This window comes from Molossus molossus, unplaced genomic scaffold (genome assembly GCF_014108415.1).
Source record: "Molossus molossus isolate mMolMol1 unplaced genomic scaffold, mMolMol1.p scaffold_m16_p_13, whole genome shotgun sequence".
Taxonomy (NCBI): domain Eukaryota; kingdom Metazoa; phylum Chordata; class Mammalia; order Chiroptera; family Molossidae; genus Molossus; species Molossus molossus.
Genome location: NW_023425348.1, coordinates 85,066,813 through 85,089,364, shown reverse-complemented (window position 1 = coordinate 85,089,364; position 22,552 = coordinate 85,066,813).

The following is a 22,552-nucleotide window of genomic DNA, read 5'->3' as shown; positions in this document are numbered from 1 at the left end:
ACGGCTCATCAAAGCTTCTCACTGTCTGGACACAGTGGTCAGTGCATGGATGGTCACAAACCTGATTAGGGTCAGCGAGAATCAGGTTCAGAACTTCCCTTGAATGAGAGAGAGAGAGAGAGAGAGAGAGAGAGAGAGAGAGAGAGAGAGAGATTCTCTCTTTCCTGCTGGATTTGAACCTGGGAGGTTATAGGTTATTGTCAGCCACAATGAAGAACCTAAGAAGAAATCCAAGACGGAGAAGGGACAGCTGAGAGAGATGGAAAAAGATAAGATCTGGGTATGGATAGGATCAAGCTCTAACTAAAGCTAGCGAACCCCAATTCTTTTGTTTATTGTGGCCAGTACATTTTTCTTCCTTAAACCAGTTTGAGTTAGATGTTCCTTTGTCAGTTGCAACCAAAAGGTGATTCTTCGACCTCCATGAAAGTCATGAAGAATGAGAACTTCATGATATGACCATGTTGGACAGTGTTTTACAGCACTTGCACATTCAAGGTCTTGTTTGATTCGTCCAGCTCTCCTGGGAAGTAGGCAAAGCAGAATTATTACTCCAATATCACAGAGAAGGCAGTCGAGTCTTAACAGGGTTAGCATCTGCATCCAGAGGGGGAGGCAGGCCAAGATGGAAATCCTGTCCTTTTGAGTCTGGTTCCAGAGCTTCTCTGAACCACTGTTACACTAAATTAGACTCCGATAATGCCCAACTAAATTACACTGAGCACCCTTGGAAACAGCCTCTCAGAGTCATAATTCATGCTGGGTAATTACAAAATAACTTTCTTCTCAATATTTTCCTACTTACATACATCCAAGGGAAGGGCTGGTGATAAATGTCAGGGTTGGAACAATTTAGGTAATTATTTGGATGTCTGGTTAAAGCATTTTTTAAAATCACGGTCCTAGTATCTGTCTACTTTTAACTTCTGCTTGATAATGAGCAAATTGGAGGCCCTCCATTTCATGTACTCCACGCAAATCAAGTTATTTAGTAAGGAAATTGTGGAGAGCCTGTATCACGTTAGCCCACCTTTCCGGAACAGTCTCTCCCCACTCTGCACACCTGGCTCCTACTCACCGCTGAGTCTTAGCATCAACACTATTGGCTCAGAGTGGTCTTTATAAAAAGGACATTCCTCCCCTCCATCAATCCTCAATGTTGACCATATTGGGATATATTATAGTTTTTATAACATTTTTCACAATTTTTAATGGTTAAAAATTTCCTTAAAATTTTTTTTCTTTGCATTAGAATGTCCAACAGGATGTGTTTCACTTCTCCAGACCGAGTGCCTAGTCCCATGGCTGGCATGTAACAAATACGGGATATTTGTTGATGGAATAAACCAGTTCATGAGTGGCTCACTTGGGAGTGTCCCAGAAAAGGTGGGCTGTGAGCCATGGAGGCTTGAGGCAGGGAGGGTTCTGGGTTAGAGGTTCTAGTTCCAGCTTGGTGGGCAGCAGCGGTGAGGCTGGGGAGGAGGGAGACGAGTCCAGGAGAGGATCAGCCCTCTAGAGATACAGCATTAGAGGGGAGAGGCAGGGAGTGGAGGACCAAACCCCAAGGTATGGGAAGGGACTGAGAAGCCAGGGAAGGGGACAGGCTGACTGCCCACCAGAAGAGCATTGGACAGAAACCATGTCCTAGACGCCAGGGCAGGAGGGGTTCGGGAAGAAGAGAATTCAACAACGTCATTCCAAACCTCCACCCTGTGCCAGAGCATCTGATTCACACATGACTTACTTTTTCAATTATTTTTTACTCTGAAAGTCGCAGCTGGAAGGTTTCCAAGTGGCAGTGTGATGTTGTTTGCCGCCTATGATTCCCACTTCTCCAGGTTAACAGGCATGAGTCTTTTGACCTTGCTGGAGAAGGTGACACCTCTCAATTTAGCTCTGTTTGCAGAGGTCAGCTGAGCTGCTGTGTGCTCTCTCCACTGGGTCTTTAAAAATATTTGCCAGGACACGCTTCCCCCCACCCCCACACACCATGATGCTTTACTCCCACATCCTCTGCTCCCTCAGGAAGCAAGTGCATCTGCCAGAACGCCACTTTGCAGCCCACCTATTTGGGGGGGTCTTTACCAGCCTTTGATACTGTTTTGATAAAGGGAATAGGAAGTAATCTGAGGGAGGAGTCTTAAATCTAAAGAACTAGTAACATCGAGAGAGACAAAGCTGAATCTTTTGTCATTTTCCCCAAAAGTGGTCTCCAGAAGTCTAGGAGCCGAGTCAGCACACTGCAGAGGGTGACACATGCCTGGGCACCTTGTTTCCTTATGAAGGCACAGGCTTTGTGCCACTAGCCATGTTCATGCCAGCTAGAGACTTTAATAGCTGCAAGTCTGGAGTGTTTGCAGTGGGGTCAGCACTGTGTTAAGCTTTTTGTATGTTCATCTTACTTAATCTCCCCTGGAAGCCTCTCAGGGTAAGATTGGCTTTGTTTCGCAGACGAGAACGCGGATGCTCAGAGAGGGGCACGACTCCCTGAAGGTCACACAGGATATCCATAATGGAGCTGGGAATCACTGTCAGACTGCGCTTTCCCCAGGACCTTCCTCTGCTGGTGGAGGCGCTGAGCCATGGCGTCACCTGATGGAGGCTGTCCCTGTAGTTGGCTCACTGGGGCCTGGCCCTGTGCCTGAACGTGGAATAGAGCTGTCATCCGGGAAAGCAGGGCCAGCTCACAGTCATTGCCACCCCGTGGGCACTCTTTCTCCATTAGCCACGTTCTACTGCCTCCCTGACCTCTCGGGGCCCTTGCTGCTGGTGGGGGCAGGGCACTTCCACCTAACAATTTAGCTCCTTAAACGGAAAAAGAATCTTTTCCTTCTGATCATAAAAACAAAATCTCAAACAGAAAAAAAAAACAAACCAAAATACTTTAAACAGGATTTAGCAGGATTCTTCTCTGGCTCTCTGGGAGACTGGTGCTTTCTGTCTTATTGACAATTAAGCGGAGGTGGGGGATATCCTCTGTGACTCAGTGAGGAGCTGCTTCCACCCACTGCAGGGCTGCCTGCTCTCCGCGGTCTCATCCCAGCTACAGCCCAACACCAGGAAGGGCAATCAATGAAGCATCAGGCAGGCAGCAGGCACAGGGAGGAGACAGAGCCTTCCTCCTCGGCTCTGCTCAGGAAGAAGATGCAATAGAGAAGATGTAATCAAATAACAGCAAAACAACAACAGCAGTAGCAGCAGCAGCAACAGCAACAACAGCAGCAGCAACTGTAACAACAACGACAATAGCAACAACAGCAAGAGCAACAATAGCAACAGCCGCAATAGCAATAGCAACAATAACAGCAGCAACAACAAAAACAATAGCAGCAACAACAGCAAGAATACCAACAATAAAAGTAACAACAACAGCAATAACAATTAAACAGCAGCAAGAACAACAGCAACAGTAACAACAGCAACAGCAACAATAACCACAAAGCATGGGCTCCATTAGGCTGGTCTGACATCATAGTGAGACTGGACCTTGTCGTGAGGTGACTAACACCAGTCCCTCCTTCTGTCCCCAACACCCCCTCCTCTAGCTTTCTCCTCTGTTAGCATGAGGGGAAGCAGTGGTTCAGAAATGGGAGCCCAATTCGCCATGCACCAGGGGGCCTGGCTCCTATCTCCTGCATTGTTCTGTGTCCTTGGTTGTGCTGGGCTCCTGTGAGTACTTCTTTGACAGGGGGCTCTCAGATAATGCATCTGTTTTCAACTGTGTTTGTACCACTTAGTTCCTCTAAGCTACTAGGACTGCTCTGTACCACATAGTAGGTCCCAGACACCATCACACCCTGTTCCTGGGTCACCCTGTTCACGGAATCTTGAACTGCTCCCATTCTGGCTGTGCTGCTGCCAACCTCATTCTGCTGCCACCCCCTGAACAGTTGTCCCACCCACTGAGTTTTCTACTGTGGCTTTCTCGGCTTGGCTTCCCAGGCCTTTCTGAGGGTCCTCCGACAACCAACTGCACTTCCCTTCATATGGAATAATTAACCCCAATTCAAATCCATCCAGTGTTTCTGTAGCACCCCATCCTTTCTCTGACTCAACTTCTGTGTTTCCTAATACATTGCCATCACAACAGTGACAATGAAGACTAATGTTTATTGACTACTTGCTATATGCCAGGCTCTGTGATACGTGTCTATATACACTGCCTTATTTAATCCACTCAAAAACTCAGTGAATTAGCTCATATTATTACTCTGATTTTATAGATGAGGTTTTGAAGCTCAGAGAGGCATGAGGTAGGCCTCAATAGCTGTTTGCTGAATGAATCAGATAATGGTCATCAGGCCACTGGATGAGCTGGGCTGGCGTACTGGCTGGCATGGGAAGGGGCTATGGATCTAGAATCAGGCAAACATAAGGCAAAACTTCTGTCAGCAAGGGTCCTCTGAGTGTTCAGATAAGGCTCAAGTAACCCACGAGAGAAAAATTGGAGAGCGGAGTTAAACTCCAGGTGAGGGATAGTCAAGATGACCTTTAAGATCTTTACAAACTCTGAGAGTCTGAGTTTATTTTGTAATTTTTAAAAAAATTGACAAAGCCCTTTGCAAACACAAAGAAGCACTGAAGCCCCAGCTAGGGGCTCTTACGCACAGGAGAAGAGTGGACGCTCACGCTGGGGCAGTCAGTGCCAACATCTGTAAGACAAGTCCTCTGGGGATCATGTCAGTATTTTGTCATCCATGGATGATATTAACAATAGCTGGCATTTCTGGAGAGCTCACTATACATCAGGCAAGATTATAAATCCCTTGAATCAATAAGAATATGAAAGGAATTTTCAACATGAACCTTGGCTGCACGGGTCCATTGCTCGAGTTGTTGTCAAGAAGAAAAGAAGATGGCGTTTAACTCACGATAAAAGGGGGGGGGGTCTTTCAGTCAATGCACTGGACAACAAATTCAGAGTTATGTCTCAGAATGATGAAGACAGGAGAAACAAGAAGGCAGGGAACCCACTGAATGAAGTCATGACCTCTCTGCCTCTCCTCATGCTCCTGGAAGCTGTGTAATTGCAGCCTTCGTTGGTGTTTGCATTTGTTCATTGACGTTTGTACTCACAGACCCACAGAGCTCACGCTCAGAGTTTGGTAGCTCTCAGGAAGTTGGTTCCACTGTAGAGGGATGTTTTTCTTTCCAACCAATGTTATCGCCGTTATAGTAGAGAGTACTCTGTCTGCCTTATTCAATAGTAGTAGCAACAGTAGTGGTACAAATTGGCAGCCAATAAATTCACATTTACTAAAAGCCTATTGATGGCATGTCCCAGGCACTCATGTAACCCACACTTTAGTTAACCTTCAAAACCCATCTGTAAGCAACTTACTAACTTTTATTCATCAAATATTCAATGAGATCTTCTAAAAAAAGATTTTTGTAATCAAAGGATTTGTCCTTTGCATCCATAAACTCAATTCTCATAACAAATCTGTGAGGTTATGAGCAGTGTATTAGTCAGGCAAAGCTGTGATATCAAATTAATCCTTAGTGCTCAGTGGCTCAACACAGTATGTTAATTTCTCATTTCTTTAAAAAAGTTTTTTTTCTTTATTAATTTTAGAGAGAGAGGAAGGGAGAGGAAGAGAGAGATAGAGACATTGATGAGAGAGAACATTGATTGGCTGCCTCCTGCATGCCCCCCACTGGGGATTTGGCCCACAACCTGGGCATGTGCTCTGACCAGGAATCGAACCAGTGGCCTCTTGGTGCATGGGTCAATGCTCAACCACTGAGCCACATCAACCGGGCTAATTTCTCATTCCTTAAAGGTTGAAGAAGGTTGGGCCGTTTTTCTTTAAAAAAAAAAATTTTTTTTTTTAATTCCTCACCCAAGGATATTTTTCTACTTATTTCAGATAGAGTGGGAGGGAGAGTGAGAGAGAGAGAAAGAGAGGGAAACATTATGTGATAGAGCCACACCAACTGGTTGCCTCCTGCACAACCCCACCAGAGCTGGGGACGAATTGCAACCGAGGTACGTGCCCTTGACTGGAATCGAACCCGAGACTCATTGGTCCATGGGCTGACACTCTAACCACTGAGCAAAACTGGCCAGGGTGGTTGGGCCATTTTAACCTTCCCTTTCTGAAACATGTGCCATCCGAGGATGCTGTGGTAGGGAGAGACACAGACAGTGGAACAGGGCAGTGATGACTTGCAGCCTGAGAACCTAAAATGACACACTACTGCATGTGCCTATTGTGACAGTTTAATGAAAAGCAGAAGTGAGGCATTTGGAAGCATGTACAGACTAAACGCTCAATAAATGTGAATGACGACATCACTGATGATCTGTAAGACCAGAAAGGTGACTGGAGCCCCACTCTGGGCAGAGAAATGATAAGGAGCAGGAAGGTAGAATCTCACCTAGCTAAGCCCTTCTTGGCTGGAGTCACCCATATACCTGTCAGGAGGCTCAGCTCAGACTCAGCTTCAGAGGTCACTCTGACCAGGGCAGGTATATCAACAGCCGCAGCCCACATGCTGCCAGGGGTCTTGTACCTGGTAATACTATACCAGCTCATGCCTACCTCCTCATGGATGGATGTATCACTCTGACTGAACATCTAATATAGCATATTGGTCCTCTATCTATCATCTATCTATCTATCTATCTATCTATCTATCTATCTATCTATCATCTATCTATCATCTATCATTATCTACCATGACTTAATTATCAACCTAGTTATCATTTATTTATTATCTATCAATTATTTACTACCTACCATATCTGTCTATCATCTATCTGTATATCTATCATCTATTTCCTTCCTTCCTTCCTTCCTTTCCTCCCTCCTTCCTTCCTCCCTTCCTTCCTTCCTTCCTTCCTTCCTTCCTTCTTTCCTTCCTTCCTTCCTTCCTTCCTTCCTCCCTCCCTCCCTCCCTCCCTCCCTCCCTCCCTCCCTCCCTCCCTCCCTCCCTCCCTCCCTCCTTACCTTCCTTCCTCCCTTCCTTCCATCCCTCCCTCCCTCTCTCCCTTCTTTCTTTCTTTGTATTCTGGGGTTGAAGCCTTTCCTGATTTCCCCGACACCTCGCCTCCCCAGTGCTGGAAGCTGTGTGGTTTGGAGAAGCATCTGCTGCCTCACAGGCTGTCCCCGAGTACCAGCGGCTGCTCGACTGCTCATGTTCACATGCTGCATGTCGTCCGCCCGTCCTCAGGACACCTAGGCCGACAGTTTCCCGTCCCATCCGCCTTCCCTTCCCCCCGACCAGTTGCCTCACGCTCGAGTCTGTCTGAACTGAGAATCTGGGAGATGGGGAAGGTGCTCACCTTCATTCAGAGCAGATTTTTCAGAACGTTTGAAGTTTGGCTCTGGAGTCAGACCAACTCTGTTATTTTTTCTCCTCAAATTTCTCATGTGTCAGTTTCCTTATCTGTAAAATGGGGATCATAGGGCTCCTTAACTCGGAGTGTTGTTGAGAAGAGTAAATGAGATAGTTCATATAAAGTGACTAGAACACTGACCAGCACATGGTAACAATTCAGCTCAGCTATAATTATAAAAACACATTATAATTCTCATCCACATCTGTCTGTCTTCGAAGCTTCTGCTTTTCCCTCTCACATGACCAAAGTCCCCCTTGAAGGAAAACCAATCTGAGCTGATTAACTTTGCTTTTTCTCTTCACTCTTTTAAATTCACAGGGGATACTGGAGAAGGGTATTTTTAGGAGGCATTGCTGAGAAGCATAGCAGGTGGCCAGATGGTGCTGTCAGGAAACATGGTCCCTCTCTCCGCAGGAACAACGGAGTGGCATTCGGGTGTGTAGTAAGATAAACTGCATTTCTAGAGATATCCTACTAGGTCCAGGTGGAAGAGGGGGCACCATGGAGTCTTGCCAGAGAGTGTAAAGTCTGGGAAAAGAGCTAACACAGACCGTTTTACCGAGTTCTGTTTCTGACAGACCTTTCTCTGCCTTGTCCCTGTCGTCTGGGAATTGACCGCAGGCCCCTCTTCCAAGGCTGTCCTCCGGAGGACGGCGATGAGGTCACACCAGGATGAAGTTCTCCTGTGACCTGTGCTCCCAACACTGTCAATTCCTCCTCATTAGTGAACCACAGGCTTTGCTAGAAAATCAGATGATGCCACCAGTGATAATATCTCTGTGGGAAAGGCATTCCCTTGGCTCCAGGCCTTCTCGCCAGGGTCTCGTTTTTCTTCTCTTGTTTTATTTCATTTCAGTTTTATTTTTTGAGGGGGTGAGGTGAATGTAAAGGGCTCCTTTTCATTTCTTGGCCACTCGGCATCCTCGGCTTTCCCCAAGACCATGTTGCAAAGTAACCCTCCATCATTATGTGTGTGGATTTTGATGAACGAATGAGTCCCAGAGTTCACCTTTTTTCTTAGGGAAGCCAAGGAGGTCCAGTTCCCCCCTTTCCTGCTCTTAGGAAAAGCCAAGGGTGTGCATATGTCTGGCTCCAGCTAAACAGACACTCCTTCCCTGGGGCTTTAAAGATTTAGTCTTTGGAGGGGGCCATGGAGATGGTTGGAGAACCTGTCATCGAAGACTGAAGCGGACAACTCACGGCCAAGTCTAAGCTGGGGTTCTTGCAGCCTAGTCCCTCCTCTGGGGACACCTTCTACTTGGACTCATTTGCACTGGAGGTGTAAGCTTAATGCCTTCATGGTCCAGATAAGTGCGGTGAATTTGTTAGGTGGTGAGGTGCAAGACATAGAGTAGGAGCAGGACTGTGAGCACAGGCTTATTCACATGAAATATTGCACATCCTGGGTTTTTAAGCATCTAAGATTCCCAATGTTCTTGTCCTTGTTTGAAATAGCCCATAAATACTGACAGTTTGTGACCCGGATTATATCTCCTAGGGTGCTTCCTATTCCCCAAAGAGGCCTTCAAATTCTTTGTCAGACTATGGGTCCTGATTTGGGGCTCAGAAAATAAAGTCTCCCCAGCAGTGGTAGCAGATGCCTTTGAGAGTGGGGCTTTGAGTGGGGGCCAAGCTGTGTTCAGGCTACCTGGCCCAGGTCCTCCCTTGCCAGGTCTGTGAAGGGCATCAAGCTATGCTTATTAATTGGCACGGGAATGGGCACAGGGAGTACCTTTAATTGAGGTCAGGAAAGACATTGACCATCATGAAAGATCCAAATAATGCTGGCTAGCAAGAAGGGATTTCTGTCTTAACCATGAAACAATGTGAGCACCGGGAGTCCAGGGCTGATAGGATGGCCCCATGGCCCTGGGGACCTAGCACTTTTTATCTTCTTTCTCTGCAATCCTCAAAAGGCATGTCCCATCTTGTGGCTCAGATGGCTGAGTCAGCTCCCCCTCCCAGGTGGATCCTGCCGGCAAGCAGGAGTAGAGAGGAGGCAAAGCTGGCTTTTTCCCTTGAAGGGCCTGACTGTGGCTTCTGTTCTCATTGCATTGGCCTTAATCTACAGCTAGCTGCAAGGAAGATTGGGGAAGCTGGTTTCCAGCTGGGTGGCCAAGTGCCCAGATAAGACATTTGTTTATAGAAGAAGAGAGGAATGGACGCTGGGGAGACAACCAACAATTTCTCACGTGCATGCCCACAATCACCTAATAACCCTTCCTAGCTGCTCAACAGGACACACGGTCTAGGGCTGCCCTTTATGCTTTTCATGCAGAAGGAGGTTAGGTGACTTGTCTAAGGCTCTGCAGGAATAGTTGATGGTTGAGCTCCAGGCACTAGGCAGGCAGACAGAGGAGATATTTTCTAGCGAGGGCTCTAGATTCTACCTGTCTTCCCATGTGGGCAGTCACCTACTCTTGCTATTGAACTTCCTTTGTCTCTGCTGCTATTTCTCTCCTTCAGCCCAGCTTGAGCTCAGACACCGTAATCCTCCCTTTTCTTTTCTTTATTGCTTTTTTTAGAGAGAGCGAGAGAGAGGGGAACAGAGAGGGAGAGAGAGATAGAAACATAGATGAGAGAGAATATTGATTGGTTGTCTCCAGCATGCCCCCCAACTGGGGATTTGGCCCACAACCTGGGCATGTGCCCTGACCAGAAATCGAACCTGTGACCTCTTGGTGCATGGGTCAGTGCTCAACCACTGAGCCACACCAGCTGGGCACTATAATTCCCTTTTAGCAAAGGCTTCCCTGAGCAGAGGCCACTGTCTTTGAGAGGGACCCCACTGGAGGAGCCGATCACTGCTTCCCACTGCAATCCCCTGTATTCCTCCTGGTAGAGCCCTGGCCTCTAATTTTCCTATTCGTGCTCCCTGTCCTTGTTTCTCCAGGCCACACCTAGGGGGACCAGGCATGGACATCTCAGGGGCCTTCCAAGGGAAGCCAGTCCAGAGGCTGGGCTGGGCACATTGCATGTTGTCTGTGGAATGCTGGAACTGAGTGACACTGAAACTAGATTGATTCGTTGGTGATGGGACTTGAAACACACAGAATTGGGGTTAGAGTCTCTGTCATGTCAAAGCAAGACGGCATGTAAGCCAAAGGTTTGGAGGCACAGGGGAGCCCTAAGTGACTCCCCAAACCGGTCTGCTCAGAGCTAACGGAGCAGATGCATAGGGGGAGAATGGGGAGAGAGAGGGAAAGACAATGTGGGTCGTGCGAGACTTCTGTCATTCCGGTTCCCATCTCACATGACCAAACTCTCCTTGATTGTCTGTCCTTGTGTATTTGTTGGGTCAGTATAGTATAATAATTGGGAGTATACTCTATGGACTCAGAAAGTTCTGGGTTCAAATCACAGGTCTGCCCTAATGATATGAGCAAGTAAGAGCCAAATCAAGCCTTGGTCTTCCCACCTCCAAATGGGGAGTCTTCGTGTATCTACTCCATAGGGCAACTTGAGGACAATGCAGGCGACAAGCGCATATGTCAGTTTGGAAGCCAACTCTCCTTCCTCTCTTCTCCCTCAGTCCTTCTCTTCCTCCCTCCCTCCCTTTCTTCCCTCATTCTTTTCTTTTTGCACCCAAAGATTCAGGACAAAGGGTACAGCATCTGAGATGCCTTGTCAATCACTTTCTTACAACTCTCTTTGACTCCATCCTCTGTTGAGGTGTGAGCTCTGTTTATAAATTAATTCATGGAGTGACTTGGTCAGGATCTTTCCAGAGATCCCTGTCCACTTCCCTTCCTTTGTGGAGGGGGAAACTGAGGCCCCACCTGCCAAGGGAGATGACATGAATGGGAGCAGTATGGGTGTCTTGCTGGTGCTCAATCAAGGTCCAGTGACCCCTCCTTTAGCACATATGACGCCCTTGCAGGATGCTGGGCTATATCTTTCCCTACACTGCCCTTTCCTTCCTTAGGGAAGAGCCCAGCAAGAGTGCTTGAAGAGCCTTCCAGAAAGAGGCACTAATGAATTTCTATTCCTTCTCATATGAGGAGCTGGGACCTTCTAACCTCAGTGTGCAAAGAGACGCTATACATGCAAATCAGCAGCACTCAAGTTCATAAAAATAGCTCAGCGTTGCTGCTCCCTCTTCCTGCTCCTCCCCAGCATCTGAGCTCCTAGTCCCAGTTTCCTTTCTGATATCTTCTCTTTCTTTCATTCCAGGGCTCCCTCCTCCCTGCCCTTCCCCCTCATTTGTTCTCCTTCCTTTTCCCTCCCATCCGTCCAGCCTTCCTTTCTACATTTCCTTCCCACCTTCTGGCCCTCCCTACCCTCCTGACCAGAATATGGATGGACACATAGGGCATGGCTCCTCACCACCATTGGCACACTGGAACGACAGTGGGCTGACATTATCTCAAGAAATTCCAAAGTCCTCTGGATCCTTGGGTGTCTGTGTGGATGGTATGGGGATGGAGGGGAGGCCTCAGGTGTGGTGGTCATGCTGTGGGCTCTGGATCCACACGACCAAGGACAAGTTTCAGCTCTGCCTGTTGGTGTTGTGACCTTGGGCAAGTAGCTGAGCCTGTAGGTTTCAGTTCCTTCATCAGTAGAGAGTCAACAGTAACAGAATCTACCTTACAGGGCTGCTAGGAGGAAGACGTGAGTTAATACAGGCACCTAGCTGAGAGAAATCAGTTCATAATTATCAGCCATTATTATCATCTCAAAGTCCCGAACACCAGAGTGTGGTCTCAAGGAAAGTCCTAGGTGTGAATGAGTGAGTGGGAAGGGCTGAGTCCAACAGATGGTAGCAGGTACGTTTGAGCTTTCTGGGTTCAGACAGACCTGCCTTGGAGTCCTGGCTCTGTCTTTTCATGGCTGTGGGACCCAGGTCTTGTCCAAGGACACTTCTGGCCTCAGAGCTTTCACTTGTCAACTGTGGGTACAGAAGCAACGGCTCCCCTGAGTGAATGAACGCAGGACTTAGCACAGAGCTGGGGATATATTATTATTACTAGGCATTTCACAACATATTATGCTTTTATTCAGTTGATGACATTCTACAAAGGATGAATTGCCTAGACCAGAGTTGCTCACTCTTTTTTCATTGTTCTTCCAGGAACATTTTCAGAGTGTTTCCCCCCCTAATTGTCTCCCTTTATGAATTTTATTACCACACAAATATACTACATATCTGTCCGTGTACTATAGGTGCATCTATGCTTTATACATAAAAAGGATAAGAACCAATTTTTGCTTCCATGGGGGTGATATAGTCCCCACTGAGAATATATGGCCAAGACCAGTGATTCTTTTTATTTTCTCTTTATTTATTTATTAATTTATTTTTGTTACAGATGTTTCTCCTTTCCCGCCCATTGATACCCTCCTCTCTTCCCTCCATCCCCAATAGTGGTTCTTAAATGGGGGCAACTTTGGCCCTAGGGAACATTTCACAATGTTTGGAAACATTTTTTTATAGTCCCTGACATTTCTCAGCTGCCTTTATTCTCTAAAAAAAAAAATACTATTATTTTCAGGGTCATGTGTTAGGTAAGTGGTAGTGGAATGAGACTATCGTTTACTTGACTGAGGCCATGGTCTAGTCAGGGGTAAGATTAATTCATATATAATTATTATGGTCATTCACGTTCATTGCCCACTGCCCATGTATTAGGGATTGTATTACGTGCTTTACATGGATTAACTAATAATATGTTTACAACAATCTAGTGAGGCAGGCATATGACCACACTCACTCCCATTTTACAGATAAAGCAATTGAGGCTTTGAGTAGTTAAGTAATTTGCCCAAATTTGCACAACGAGGAAGTGGGTAGCCAGAATTTGAACTCAGGCCTTTAGGCTCCAGAGCCCACAACTGAGACGTGGAATAATACTGCCTTCTAAATCTAACACAAAGTGGGCTCTTCTCAGTGTCAGAAGGAGAACTGCTAGAGTGCTCTCAGGACTCAGCAGCTCCACCTGGCCAGTGTTCTGGTGTTAACCATTTTCTCTGCAGAGATGACTTCCAGCGGGAGAAACCAGGGATGCCTTCCTGGAGGTGGCGACTCTGGACTGGCCTACAAGGATGAGTGGGATTTGGCACATGGACATAGAGCCAGGGAACAGCCTCCCAGGCAGAGAAGACAGCTTGAGCAAAGGCACAGAAGTAGAGAAATGCTGGAAAAACCTTCTTTAGGAGTCATTGGGCCACATGGAGGCCGTCCTGCCAACACACTGTCCCAATTTTACGGTCCAAATCCAATGATCAAAGAAGGCCTCTTGGACCTTGTAAAGGGCACTGGATGGGACCGGTAGCCATGGGCCTCTGTTGTAGTGCTTCTAAACCAGGTTTCTCAGTTTGGGCACTATGGACATTTAGAATCGAGTAAGTTTTGCTGTAGGGGCCATGTTGAGCATTGCAGCTGCATCCTCGCCTTCTACCCCAACCCCCTCTGGAGTTGAGACAACCAAAAATTGTCTCCTAATGTTGCCAAATGTCCCCTGGGTGGCAAAATCACCCTGTCTAAACACTAGTATCCTCAATGTCGTGGGGTGGGGAGTGGGAGCACGGACTGGGGAGGTGGAAAACCTGGGTTCTCATGCCAGCCAGTTAGTGCTGTGTGGTTCTGGACAAGGCATTTCACCTCTTTGGGCTTTAGTTTTCTCTTCCAAAAAGTGAGGTGGCTGGTTACGGTAGGTGGCCCCCAAGGACCCTTTCTCTCCAGCAGCCGGAGCTTGGCCGTGGACAAGCAATCCCCAGCTCCAGCGGCCTGCTGCTGCTTCCCTGTGCCATGACGCCCACACCTCCGGCGAGCCTGTCGTCCGCGCCAGGCAAGCTGGCGGCAGCTGGTTCCGTGCTGAGCCCAGGGCAGGAGTGGGAAGGGCTCTTGGTGTTGCTTTCCACAGCAGCACCCGGGTGACATGCCTAATTATAGTCAGGAAGAGTAGGGCTCAGGAGGTGGATAGGGCTCAGGAGGTGGGGATGAGGCATTCTTGGGTGTGAGAAAATGATTAACACCAGAAAACTGGCCAAGCGGGGCTGCTGAAGTCATTTCCTGAGGGCCGAGTGGAAGAAGTTGAACCCTCCCAGGAAATCCAGTTCTCACTTTCACCTTTTGTCCTGGGAACCAAGCAAATGTCCCAGGGGGAGGGGAAGGCTATCACAAGCTACATTTGGCTTTGGAATTTAGAATCATGGCAGACAGTTGGCAGATGGGGGTGCTGAGAGGCTCCTTCCATAGTATTGAGGAAGTATGGGATCCCCTGAAGGTCAGTTGGGGGCAGACTCTGTGGCCTCAGGCAAGACAGTCAACCTATCTCGGTCTCAGTTCCATTGTCTGTGGAATACAGATGCCAACAATAACAGCCTCTAGGAGCGCGAGGCGTTACACAGCTACACAGGAGATAAACAGTCACAGGAGCTGGTACAGGTACCTCCACACACCTGAAGAGGGGAGGAATGAGCACGGAACCTCCAAAATGTGGCCAGCCTTTGCCAGGCACTGCTCCTGATCCTCCGAGGGAGAGACTCTTAAGCCTTGTTGTACAGATGTAGCTCAGGGAGGCCGAAGCTGTTTGCCTGGCATCTCTCAGTTAGTACATGCTGAAAAATGGTTTGAACTCGGGAGGCAGGATTCCCACCTGGACCGATTCCTAAGCTGCGTCTGGTTTGTGTGTGAAGCCAGGGGTTGTGCTTCCAGAAATGCCCTTTGCCGACTCTGAGGGTCTGCCACTCACTCCCCAGCCTGTCCATCAGAGCCTGGAATGCAAGTCTGAGTGTCTGCTGTTTGCTGTGGGACTCTATCAAGAAGACAAAAAATAACATTGCATGTGGGTGAGGGGATGGGCCGATAAGGAGGCAGTGATGGAAAGAAGGGCATCTGATAAGGGGCCGGGGAGCCGAACTGAAGCACAGATGGGTGGGCTGGGGGGTGAAGGGAAGATAAGGGGATGGATGGAGGAGATGAAAGGGAGAAGCCCCCCAGGGTGGTGGTGGAGAGGAGGCAGATAAGGGGCAGGGTGAGGGTGGCCCATGGGGATGGGGGCGTGGGCAGGGAAGGAGAAGAAGAAGAAGATAGGACAGAGTGGGATGGAGGGAGGAAGACTCGGAGAGATGGCCAGACCTGGCTGCGGTGTCTGGCATGATCTCACTCTCCTCATTCTAGATGTGAGCCCGTGGCTTTTCCCCAAGCCACAACTTTCTCTGTCTGTGGGGTCCAAATGTCACGGTGGAGGAAGTGGGGGCTCAGAGGAGGCCTGCTCTGGTCCTCCATTAGTAAAGGCACTGGACGAACCCCCTCCTGCCCTCTGTCCCATGGAGGGTTCCCTCCCGCCTCCCTCACTTCACCTTTCAGCACTCACCATGGTACTGGGGATACAGTAAAGACTGCTGTACACCTGGCAGGTGGAGACTGAATACTGCAAGCAAATAGAGGAATAAGATGCTGAGAGACAGCCATGACGGCTGTGAAGAACGTCGAACCCTGTCTACTGAGAAGGAATGGCTAGGAGGAGGTTACGATGGGTCGGCTGGTCTGAGCAGGCGATTCTGAGGAGGTGACATGGGATCTGGTACCTGTTGATAAGGAGGAAGGAGCCATGGGACAGTGTGAGGAAAAGCTCTCCAGGCAAGTGCAGAGGCACTGAGCCAGGGGTGTGCTTGGCTTCTGAGGGAGAGCGAGACCACGAGGCTGGAGAGGTGGAGAGGCCAGAGCGCGCAGAAACCCCGAGTTCAGATTTTACTCCGCTGCAATGGGAAAGCTGGCACTTCCTTGTGACCTTGGGTAAATTGGCCCCCTCTCTGGCTTTAGTCGCCAACATTTGTGAGCTGGGCGAATGAGACTCAGTGATCTCCAAAGTCCACTTGGTCCTGAGGTTCCGTGGACATTCGAGCAGATCAATGAGGGCAGCTGTGAAACCCAGAACTCCCTTTGCCCGTGGTTTTCCCACACAGGGCAATGCTCAGGGGCGTGAGTTCAAATCTTGACTTCACCACTTTGTATGCAACTTTCAGCATGCGGCTTCCCTTCCCTGACCTTTCAACTTCCTTATTTGTAAAATGGGAATAATAGCAGTACACTCCTCTTGGGGTTATTGTGGAGGAGGAAATGAGGTCATCACGTAAAGGATTTAACTCAGCTCCTGATACACAACAAGCTACTGTTACTGGTGTCAAGGACCCCCAAGTTTTTACCGTGACATTAGCATGGGCCAAAGTATCCACACACTGATGGATCATTTCTACCTGGAAACTGATGTTGCATTGGTACATCTACCTGAACATGATCAAGATCAAACTCATTGTTCCCCTCGCTCCCCATACTCTCCCCTGTCCTGTTTCTCTTCCTGGTCCCTTATCTTGGTTCATGGCACCATGATTCTCCCAGACACTCATGCTCAATCTCAGAGTTATCTTGGACTTCTTTTCCCACATGTACTCAATCGCCAAGCCCTATCTGTAAGCATCCGTAGTGTCTCATCTGTCCCCTCATTTCATTCCTAATGCTTTCCTTTAGGTTTACCTTACCCCTCACCTCGACTCCAGGAGAATCTCCGAACTGGCTTCCTGTTTTGTTTCTTCTTCTTCATCCCCTTCTCTGCCATCCGTCACCACCACTTTTCAAACATTGTTACCAGAGTGACCTTCATGCATATCTCTATGCAAGTCACTCTCTGCTTTAAAGTCCTTATGTCTCCAGGCCACAGGGTAAAATGTGTCACCCCAGCCGGCCTTTGAAGTTTCTCATAAGTTGACTCTAACCTACTTTTCCAGGTTCTTCCATCATCCTCTCCTATCGTACTTTGAACTTTAATGACACTTGCTTGCTCTACCTGCCTTGTTATATAGTGGGAAACATAGGGATAATCATATTGATCTTATACGGTTATTTTTAGAATCAGAGATACTTCATATAGAGTGTTTAGTACTCCATAGCTGTTGTTATCATTTTTCACCCAATGTCTGAGGTTGCACAGGGCTCAGCTGCAGGTCTCATTTGTTTTTTGATACCTGGGTTCTTACCACTACGTGAGAGAATTGGTAATGCTGTGGTCTAGTTTCTCTGATACTAATATAGTCACAGGAGCTTTTGTTATATTTAGCATTTGCCTTGTGTATCTTTTCCATCCTTTTCCTTTGAAACAATGTGTGTCTTTGTAGTTCAAGTACACTCCTTGTAGTCAGTATGCAGGTGGATCTTGCTGTCTTACTGGTCTGTCAATCACTGCTTCCTGACCGGCAGGGAGTATTTTGTTGAATTTTTTAAACTTTGTTTTTAAAGTCATTTTCTTAGTGATTTCTCAAGGAATGAGAACGTCCATCTGAATTCATAGCAATAATAATGTGATAAATTAACTAAAGATTAAAACTAACAATTTTGGTAAAATCTAGACTCTTTTCTCCAATGTAACTTCATATGCTTCCCCTCTTCGGTTGTATTATTGTCACATATATGACATCTATATATGTTATAACCCAACAGCTCAGTGCTGTAATTATTGCTTTATATAATCTCATTTATTAAGAAGTTAAGAAAAGAGAAACAATACATAATGCTTTTATATTTGCCTACATATTTAAAAAATTTAGTACCTTTATTCTTGTTCTTATTCTTATTATTTGGATTCTAGTCAGCACCTGCTGTCATTTCCTTTCAGCCTGAAAGACTACCATTAATATTTCTTATAAGACAGACCTACTAGTAACGAATTCTCTCCGTCTTTATTTATCCAAGAATGTCTTTATTTCACCTCTAATAGTGACTGTTTACTTGGTTATAGAATTCTTGGTTGACTGTTATTTTTTTCTTTCAGGACCTTGGAGATGTCTTTCCAGACCTTTTGGCCCCCATTGTTTTGGATGGGAAACTTGTCATTAACCATATTGTTGTTCCTTTGTATGTGATGTACATTGAACACACTTGGGTTAGTTGCCTCTTTGCTGGCCTAATCTCTGAGACTGTGTTGAGCTGCCATGGAGATTCCCATTAGCTATGTGCTGCTGCTTTGGGACTGTGGAAAGTGTGTTGGGATACTTGATGTTATCTGGACTAGATTAGATAGTGTCCCCCAATAGTTTATGTCCACCTAGAACCTCAGAATGGGACCTTTTTTAGAAATAGGGGTTTTGCAGATGTAATCAAGTTAAGATGAGGTCATATTGGATTAGGTTGGGCCCTAATCCAGTGACTGGTGTCCTAGTAAAAAGAGGGACATTTGGACACAGAGGCATGCACAGAGAGAAGGTGATGTGAACACAGACAGGGAGAAGCCAAGGGAATGATAAGACTGCTGGCAACCACTAGAAGCTTGGAAGAAGCAGGTAGGATTCTTCCCTAGAGTCTTGAGAGAGCGAGGGAATGAAGGAGAGAGGGAGAGAGAGAGGATGGTCTTGTGACACCTTGATTTTGCTTCTATTGCCTCCAGATCCAGCTGGGTTGGGTGGGGGAAGATGAAAGCAGCCCCAAGCAGGAACATCACAAACTCCCATAGTCCTTACTCAAAGTTTAGTAGTTTTTCATGTATTTGTTGCATGGCTTTTGTTGACTTCCAGTGCCCTGAAACAGTTGTTTTGACAATTTTTTTTAGTATTATAGTTGATTTTGGGGGAGAGGATTAGCTGACCTCCTTGTTTGGCCATACCAGAAGTCCTCCCTTGTGTCTGATTGGAGTGTTTAGTCCACTTATGTTTAGAATAATGAACGATATGAATGGTTTTAACTCCACCTTTTTGGTATTTGTTTTCTATTTGTCCCATTTGTTTATTTCCCCTCTCTTTCTTTTCTTCCTTCTTTGGGTTAATAAAATATTATTTAGCAGCTTATTTTAATTTCTCTATTGGTTTTTTAACTATAATGCTTTTTTTTTTTTTAAACTCTGCTTTTGGCAGTACAAGTATCCTTAATTATCACTTCTACCTTGAATTAATTTCGCATCAGTTCATGTAAAATGTTAGACCCTTACAACAGTGAAATATCACCTACTCCAACTCATCTTCTGTGCTACGACTGATATATACACACACACACACACACACACACACACACACACACACACATATTAATACACATGTAATGTACCACACAGTAAAGTGGTATTATTTTTTATTTGTAGACCCAATTTTCCATCTGGTGTCACATTTTTCTTCAGCCCAAAAAACTTTCTTTAGCATTTCTTATAGTGCAAGTCTGCTCAGTGAATCCTCTCACATTATGTTCACCTAAAATTAACTTGTCCTTGCTCTGCTTTTTGAAGGATATTCTCACTGGATATGTAATTTTCCATTTCAGTATTTTAAATTTACTGTTCCCTTGTTTTCTTGCCTCTACTGTTTATTATGAGCAGGCAAGTCACATTTGTATAATTTCTTATTTTTCCTTTGGCTGCTTTTAAGATGTTTCTTTTTACCTTTGATTTTCAGCAGTTTGACTCTGATATGTGTAGGTATGGTTCTGTTTTTATCCATCCTGTTTGGGGATTGCTGAATTACTTGGGTCTACAGGTGATTTAAAAAAAAGTCTAATTTGGGAAAATATTAGTCATTAAGTCTTCACACATTTTTTTTTTCTGTTTTTTTTTTTTTTCTCTTCTCCCCTTCTGGGACTCTAATTTTATGTATATCTGTCTACTTAATATCATCCTAGAGGTCATTGGGATTCTGCACATTAAAAAAAACAAAACAAAACTATTTCTTTGTTTCAGTGAGTTTTCTATTTTGGGTATTTTTCTGCCTTGTGATTTCTATTTTTAATGGCTTGCATTTCTCCATTGTGAATCCGTAGCTTTTCACTCATTATGACCATCTTTTCCCTTACGTCTTTGGACATATTTAAAACTGTTTTTATAACATAACTTATAAACTGTTTTAAAGTGCTTGTTTGCTAATTTCAACATCTGGGTCATCTTGTAGTCTGTTTGGCTTAATTGCTTTCCCCCCTTGATTATATCTCACATTTTCCTACTTTTTTTGCACGTGTAATAATTTTTTATTGTATGCTGACTATTTGCATGATTGTATGTATATGTATACAATTTTTTTCCCTTCTAAATAAATGAGATCGTACCATTATACTATTCTGTAGTTTGCTTTTTATTTTTGTCTTTAAATGTATATATCTCGGGCATCATTCTATACCAACACACATAGTGTCATTCATTGAAAAAGCTGTGTAGTTTTCTGCAGTATAGGTACACCATCACTTAATTAATCAGTCTCCCAATTTTTTCTACTTCTTTATCTTAAGGCTTCTCTAGATTAGAAAACTAAAGCTCATCTGACAAGCACGAACGTTCCTGGACATTCCTCAGATAGAGCCGAACCTTGTTTGTGTGTGCATCTTGCAGTTACTGTGAACAGGGCTCACATTCAGGGTACCCTAAGGAAGCATAAGACAGTGTTTCTGCCCCTCTACAAATGACTGTCACATAAGGTAGATGGTGGCAAGTGTCAGAGGAACAGGAACTGTTCTGGGAAGCAGTGAAGAGAGAGAGAGGGAGAGAAAAGTCACAAGAGATGATTTCTGGCTTTTAGGAATCAGGAAAGGCTTCATGGTGCTGATGACATTTGAGTTAGATCAGAAAGGACAAAGGGCATTATGCAAACTGCTGTCCCAGGTGGAGAGAACAGTGTGGACACAGGCAGACAGGGGAGAGACGCTGGCCGGCGCATCCTGCTGCGTGCCGTGCCAGGGAAAGCATGGGTAGGAAAACTGGTATGGCAGGTCAGGACCAGGTGGCAGTGGTGTTAAGCTGCAATTCCAGGAAATGAGAAAGGAGTGAAAGCTTCCATAAGATTGCTGTTTGTCAAGGGTCTATTGTAAGATTCAAGGGACTGGATTCATAGATTAGAAGTTCTCCCAAGAAGAACATCTCTTAAGAGCAAATTTCAATAAACTTGTTGAATAATGTCCCCTCCCTTTCTTTGCACTTTTGTTATCTGGGTCTATTTCCCTTGTTTGTCTGTCCCCAGTTCTTTGTTCTAAGGTGTCTGGGCTGAGGTTGACCGTGGGCCCACACTGCCTCCTTGTGCCCTGTTTGTGCATAGCATGCAGCATAACTGCTCCCCAAGATTGCAGGGGATGGAGAGCTCAGGGAGTCAGTCTGTCCCATGATGCTCACCACCCTCATTCACTCAGTTTTCTGATGGAGAGACTGATTTTATTAGCAATGACGTCAGGACAAGCACTCATGTTCCCTTTCACAGTCACGTGGATGGGAGAGGTGAGGGTCTATCTTGAGGACCTGCCTCTACCAGCCTCCTGGGCTCTGGGGAAGTGATGGAGACCTCTGCCTGCTTCTGTTGGCACCTGAGCCCCTGGCTTCATGCACCTTAAGTTATGATTACCTTTTTGATCAAGGAGAGTAATATTTTTCTCTCTTCTTTTATCTTCACATTCTTTTCGGATTACAATGAGAATTTCTGAATTAGTTTTTGGGTTCTTGAGAGGACTTCCTATGAAACGAGTAGACAACAAAGATTCAAAAACACCCTGAGCACAGAGGGGAAGCTCTCCCTAAATGACAAAGCTCCCTCCCTTCCTGAAAGATGAAGTTCAATGTCTTCTGCTGAACATCAAGACCCATTAAGATCTGGCTTTACTTTCCTTTTCCACCTCAACTTTAGACACTTCCTCTCCATGTATCACATGCTTCCATCAGGAAACATTCCATGTCTCTGCACATGGCCCCTACACCTGGACTACTCTCAGCCCAACCTTTATTCCGGCTCACGTCATCCTTCTAGAGAGCTCCGACACGCCCACAAGACTGAGATCAAATACAGGGCCTCTGCAAGTCTTTACTAAGTCTTAAGTGTGCATATCTCTTCTCAGGATCCCCAGTGTGCAACAACAGTAGCCTAGCACACTGCAGGCACCCAGGGAAGGTTTGTGGGTCAACGGGTCCATTATTTGGAGGTGGTGGATGGATAGTGACTTGAAGAGGCAGAAAGTTAGAGAGAAGGAAGAATAAAAGCAGGTGCATGAGGAGTACTGAAACCCCCAATGTGTTCCCCTTACCCTGCCCTTCACACCAAAGCAGAGAGTGGGACACTCCTCTCCCTTGGTTGTCATTCTGGGTTTCCTTCCTACCTCTGGGCTCTCCATGTCAATTGCTCCCTAGTTCACTCCTGTATCTTCACTAACTCTGCCCACCCCCAACCTGGGATTGACTTTGGCAGCCGAGTGCCCTGGATCGTGTTGAGTCCCTGAGTACTTTCTCACTGAGTCCCCCAAACCAGCTTCAGATTCAGGAC